At 40.8% G+C, this 6,381-nt stretch overlaps 2 non-coding genes across 2 annotated transcripts; one reads left to right on the top strand and one right to left on the bottom strand.

The window, feature by feature from the left end:
* trnak-cuu (transfer RNA lysine (anticodon CUU)) lies at positions 1-73 on the top strand. The gene has a single exon. It is a non-coding gene; the product is annotated as a tRNA-Lys (tRNA).
* A 598-nt stretch (positions 74-671) lies between these two features.
* trnak-cuu (transfer RNA lysine (anticodon CUU)) lies at positions 672-744 on the bottom strand. The gene has a single exon. It is a non-coding gene; the product is annotated as a tRNA-Lys (tRNA).
* Positions 745-6,381: the final 5,637 nt, after the last annotated feature.

The following is a 6,381-nucleotide window of genomic DNA, read 5'->3' as shown; positions in this document are numbered from 1 at the left end:
GCCCGGCTAGCTCAGTCGGTAGAGCATGAGACTCTTAATCTCAGGGTCGTGGGTTCGAGCCCCACGTTGGGCGGTGAGATTTTTGAGAAGGGGAATCTTTCTCAACATCATGTGTCCATGACAAAAAAAAGTCCACCCATCATAACACAGAATGGTATTATCAGCTGTGATTGCTGTAAGAGTGCAGTGCCTCATGTGGCAAAGAGACACACTCATATGCACTGAGATTCATGGCAGCCCGGACTGTTTACCACTACGGAGAAGCTCATATTACAAGGCATACGAAGAGACTGTGACTTTGCTCTTTGCTCAAGACGCCATTACTCAACTACATCTTCACACAGAAAATAGCTGTTTGCTGCCATATTAATGCTGTGAAGTTCCTTTAACTCTCATGGGCTGAGAAAACTCAGGAGGGTGAAGGGTTGTATTTCTGGGTCAACTGTTCTCACAATCCACCAGAAGTTTGTGGTTGGTTGCTTTGCCTTAACAGTTTATGCTCCTCTTTTGATCTTCTTGAACCGCATTTGTTGATACTGGGTAGCACAACAGCACTGTACAACAATCACAGATGTCTGAGGATTATGTGACAGCAGATATTGTTGACATACTTTAAATGCCTCCATCATGGGTCCAGTACTGTAAGTACCTACTCCATCCCAAAATCTCACCGCCCAACGTGGGGCTCGAACCCACGACCCTGAGATTAAGAGTCTCATGCTCTACCGACTGAGCTAGCCGGGCTGTTCAAAGCCAAAATTAGACCCAGTTTTGATGGTGAAGCATGACTCGAGGTTCCAAGTGAGCTGAGCCAATTTTAGAAGGTGGACTTAAGACACTGCAAACCACTGGTTGGTCAGAGACAATCATTGCCAGTGTGATACGGGACGTCCTGCATGGACCCGCCATTTTTAAATGGCCAAGCTACAGTCAATAGCGACCGGAATTTTTTTAATCACTTGAAGAAAAAAAAATGGCAGCCAACAAAAGTACACCATACATCACATATATCGCATATACAACTGACAAAATGCAGGTGTTCCTCTGTTTGGTTTCCAGTAAAAGGATTCAGTGAGTGTCACGTTAAAGAAGATGTTACAGCATTCTTATATTTAATGTCTCCCTCCAACCTGGCACTTCTCCAAATGCTTTGAAAACCGCAGTCATCAAACCTTTCCTAAAGTAGAGCAGTCTTGATGCCACTGCACTGAACAACTATTGGCTCATTTCAAACTTACCATTTTTAAGTAAAGTTATTGAAAAAGTTGTCTACCAGCTACTTAGCAACTTCTGAAGCTGAACAATTGCATAACTTTCAGTCCGATTTTCGGACCCATCACAGCACTGAGACTGCACTTATAAAGGTAATAAATGACATTCAGCTGAAAAACGACTCAGGCTCTCTGTTTTAGTGCTGTTGGATTTAAGTGCTGCTTTTGACACAGTGGACCACACCATTTTGTTACAAGGACTAGAAAACTGGGTCGGACTCTCTGGAACTGTCCTTAAATGGTTCAAGTCATATCTGCATGACAGAAAGTACTCTGTCTCAATTGTCAGAGCAGATGGCTGTGACATGTGGGGTCCCACAGAGATCCATTTTTGGACCACTCTTGTTTAATCTCGATGTGATTCCAATAGGCCAAATCATTCAAAATAATAACATAGCCCACAGTAATTATGCAGATGACTCACAAATATACATAATGCTTTCACCAGGTGATTATAAACCTGAAGAACGCCTGTGTCACTTTATTGAGCACTGTATTGTACTGAGCTGTACTGGCTTTGGGCCACAGAAAGAAAGACAAAGTGTCAGCTCTCACCTCGAATCCCTCTCTCTTATAACTAAGAGTCACACAAGAAACCTTGGTGTTATCCTGGACTTGGATTTCAATTTCCACAGTCACATCAAATCTGTAACGTCATCTACCTACTACCATTTAAAAAAACATTGTTAGAGTCAGAGGAATAATGTCAAAGCAAGACCTTGAAAGGCTCACCCATGCCTTTATTTCCATTAGATTAGATTACTGCAATGCTCTGTCAGTGGGACTTTCAAAACAAGCTGTTTGCCAACTTCAGCTTATTCAGAATGCTACTGCTCAGGTCCTGGAAAAAAAATTAGGAAATGTGACCACATTGTCATTATTGTGCCCATGTGGCAACAGGTAGTATTAGTTAACATACATTTTATTTTACCATAACTTACTGTAGTTGGATAAACCATCATTACACACTGACAGGAATTGTTTAGAAGACCATTAATACAAATAATAAAACGCTTTTGAACATTTATTTTATTTTTATATACATTTTGTTTGGTATTTTTGTGTTGTCGGACATCATGCTTCACAGAGATTAGCTTTCTGCCCTCAATACGCAGTCTCACTCCTTCTGGGCTATTTAAAGGGTCAGTTCACCAGTTCACACAAGCTAGGCTACTTCTAAACTTTACATATTCTCAATAACCTCTTGCAGCATCTTTGCACCCAGATAGTTTGTAGGTTTTGTAGATGTGAATGAAATTTCATTTGTGATGCTCAAAGTGTTTCTCAAAAAACATCCCCATGAGACTCCTGTGGAAAACAACTCACATCAACATCTCTCTTTGCAGTTTATACAACAGCATAAATACAGGTCTCAAGGCTGCAGATGCAGGAATCACAATAGGTTGGTTGTGAGGGCTGAAGGACACAATGGGTGCTTGTTGGTGTATATTAAAGCCTTTCATTATGATAGCTGGAATAGACTCAACATGGGTAAACATCATTTAGGGATGAATTACCCGGTGCAAATTGAGAGACGGGGACAAATGGGCGGGGTCATAGCTTGCGGTTTTTTATTGGCAGATTAATATTTAAATAAAAGAAGGGAATATAAATAAATAACACGTAAATAAGTATGTGAAAACATATTTTTGCTGACTTTACTATGACTACTAGACTTTATTATGTGGTGCCACTGTTAACTGCTGCCACTCAGACTGTTGAGGCTACCTGCGGACAAATGTTCCTCTAACAATGATGCCTCTGTCTGCTTGAGGTAGAACAAAAACACAGACACTCTATAATCATGTGAAGATTAGGCTTAAAGGGGCATAAACAAAACCAGGCTGTGACAGTTTGGCTGCCAGAATGTGGGAAAGTTGTCTGAGACAAAAACCCTACAGTGATGATGACACACCAGGCTGAAAAAGACATCATTCACCTAAACAAGTAGGGAAGACCATGGACAGCTGTCACACTTTTCACAATTTACCCAATAAATAAAAAAACATTTACACTGCAATAGCCAATTTAATATAAAATAAACTTTGATGCGTCACTTACTGAAACAATGTATTTAAGTGGTTTTATGAAATACATGCAGGTTGCAAAATTGATTTAAATATGGTTCAGCCATGTTTACAACCTTCCCAGTGGACAGGGACAGTTATGACATGTCTAAAATATACAATATGAATCAATCAAATAATCAAAATGAAAAATATTATTAATCAGTCCGGTTATTGTGACTGTTATTTTCTTTTAAATAATGCAATGTATCCTCATGCAACAGTTCTTATGATATACTACAAAAATGCACCCATAACAATTTGTATGATTTCCTACAAATTAGCATCCCGCGAATGACGTTACGTACTTAATGTAAAGTTACGTACTTAAAATAAAGCTATGGACAGCAGTATTAGTCCTGTAAAGTTACTGTTCTTTGTTGTGGTAGTTGGTCCAGTTGCCCCTCATTCATACTGTTGGCTCTGTTAGCATATTTGCTGTTGTTAGCACTCTTTGTGCTGTTAGCACTGTTAGCCGCAAGCCACCAGCTCAGCAACCTCCATGTTGAGAGCCATGTGGAGGCAATCCTGACCCAGGCTCTGGATCACAGATATTCTTTAAATGTCATCCTTTAATGCAGCCAGTATCTGACCCATTTTTCGGTCATTTATAGCTTTGCTAGCTCAGTCGGTAGGAGCTCAGTGGGTCTGGGAAAAGAAACATGGTGATGATATCCCTTAAAATAACTCAGTACTCATAGACTCATAACCAGTCTCCTGAGGATGGTCTTGCCGGAAAGTCTTGTGTTTTGCGACCCATCCACCGCCCCAACCTGGCTCCTTACAGGACTGCTTCCTTCTCCCATCAGCGCATCCGTCATGTGATCGTAGCTTTCCCTTTACCTGGGTGATGCACAAATTACAGGCTCGTTATTACATGGGATACGTATGAATTTTGGTGCATTATTTTGTAGAAAAACATACAAACGGTGCATAAGAACAGCCTGAATAATGATTACCTTTTCTGGTGGGCCACACGACAAAAAAGCGAGCAGGCCTCGAATTATAATGTGGTAGATGTAATCACTCTGAGTCACAGTTGTGGCAAATGTAAAGGTCACCACTATCTGTGACGTCTACGGCACCAACACTGCAGCCAGACCTCCCTTGACCTGGAGCAGCTCTCCAGGAACACAGTTAAGAATTTATCTTCATCAGATGAGTCCTTGGTGTGTCTGGGGCACAGAGACAGTTGTAACAAGGCATTACAACCATCCCAGTATCATCAGTCATGTTTCACACTATGTCAACGAGCCTGACTGCTGGTTTGACACGTTAGTCATTTCTATTTTCAGCTTACAGAAACACTGATTATAATAATAATAATATTTGATCTCAAGACAGTATCCAAAAAATACACCGGGCAGAGTGAGTATCATCACTGTAGCTTGTTCCTGATTGAAGGAATTCAAGGTGTTCCAACTGTCCCATGTTACAAACAGGCCCCCAGAAAACGGACCAAGCTTTGAAGCCAATTTTCATAGTGGCCGAACAGTGAAATTACAACTTCTGGGTCCATCACATGATGCCATGGGGCCCAAAAAGACTTTTTCCCATAGACTTACATTGTGAAAAAGACGTCTGTAAATCAATGGATACATTTCTTTGAGCGTCACCACTTATATGAAATGTCTTGTTTCACTATCAGGATTTGGTCCATTTGGTGCGATAACATCTGGAAAGTGCATGCGCCACTGAGCAACCTTCATATGAACGAGTGTCTGCCTTCACCGCTGTATCCAGGTGTCTTAATACATCCATAAAACAACCCCAGGTCTCCACCAACTTGAAATTCAAAGTGAGACCAGTAGCAGACTGGAAATCAAACATCTACCCAAACCGGAGTGCTGCCTTGATCAGCACTGTCATATCTGAGGAGTAAGTGCCTCGACTGAATCAAAACAGGACATCTTATTGCAACTCTTCCAAGAGAGTTAGACTCCAGTAAGACATTTTGAGAGATGAGGTTAACTTTGGGGAGTTTTACAGAGGGAACAAATAACAGCTCACTGACTTAAGTGCTGCTGTGGGTAACGCAAATGAAAGGTTTCTTGTTGTATGCAAAACTCTTTCATAAATACAGCAGTACGTTTAAAAGCTTTAAGGATTAGCAGGAGGTGAAGGAAAATCCAGGAATACACCTTGTAATGTCATAATATGATAGTGAACTTTCATCTGCGTAGATTTTGTATCCAAAAATATAGCTCAGGTGCAAAAGCAAGAAAAAAACTTGCATGCTTAAAAACATAATTTACTTAAATACATGAAAGGACAAAGGATATTAAATTAGAAAAAGAACAGAAAAAGAAATGTTTTGCTCAAGAGACCAAAGCCAGTGCAGGAAAAACCTGTGTTCATATGTGTTCTGACAAGCCTAATTTTGTTTTGGTGACACTGGATGAACCACAGGAAAATTATTCACTGAATTAATGGAGTTCAAACATCCACTTTACATCTGGCTTTACAGCATGTGTGCAAAACAAACAGACCTGTCAGAACATGCCTTACTGAACACTTTAATGGCAACAGAATGCAAGTCTTACATGTATCTGTTTCTGTGCGTCTTCTGTAATCTTTCGATGTATTAATCAATCTGTGGACAGACAACACAGACTCAGCCATGGTGAGGATGTTGTGCCTGAAGGTATTGCCATATCTGACACTGCTCTACTCTTCCCTTTTCTCCAATTAGGTGACTGTAGGCCCATGATGACTCATTCACTCCTAGTTTCCTGAAGTTGTTTTCCTATTAGCAGAACACTGGGCTTGTCAGAGATGTTTTCAGTTTGTTTACTTCCTTTTGGCACTTTCATGAAAGCATGTTGTTGTATAATTTAGCCTCTTTTTAGTACTGCTCTCAGTAACGTTGCAGCCCATTCTCATTTTGAAGTCCTTGAATAACTGCCACTTTGTCTGTGATTTCAGTGTCAAACAGCTGACGCAAAGAGCCACCTTTCCCGCTGGGCAGCGTCAGTTTGTGGGGCTGGACATAATCTTTCACGACATTATGATGCACCTCCGATCAGCCAGATGGCAGCTGTTGC

The sequence above is a fragment of the Epinephelus lanceolatus genome, chromosome 23 (genome assembly GCF_041903045.1).
Source record: "Epinephelus lanceolatus isolate andai-2023 chromosome 23, ASM4190304v1, whole genome shotgun sequence".
NCBI classification, from domain to species: domain Eukaryota; kingdom Metazoa; phylum Chordata; class Actinopteri; order Perciformes; family Serranidae; genus Epinephelus; species Epinephelus lanceolatus.
Note: the sequence above shows the minus strand (reverse complement) of the source record. Positions and strands in the feature narration are given on the sequence as shown.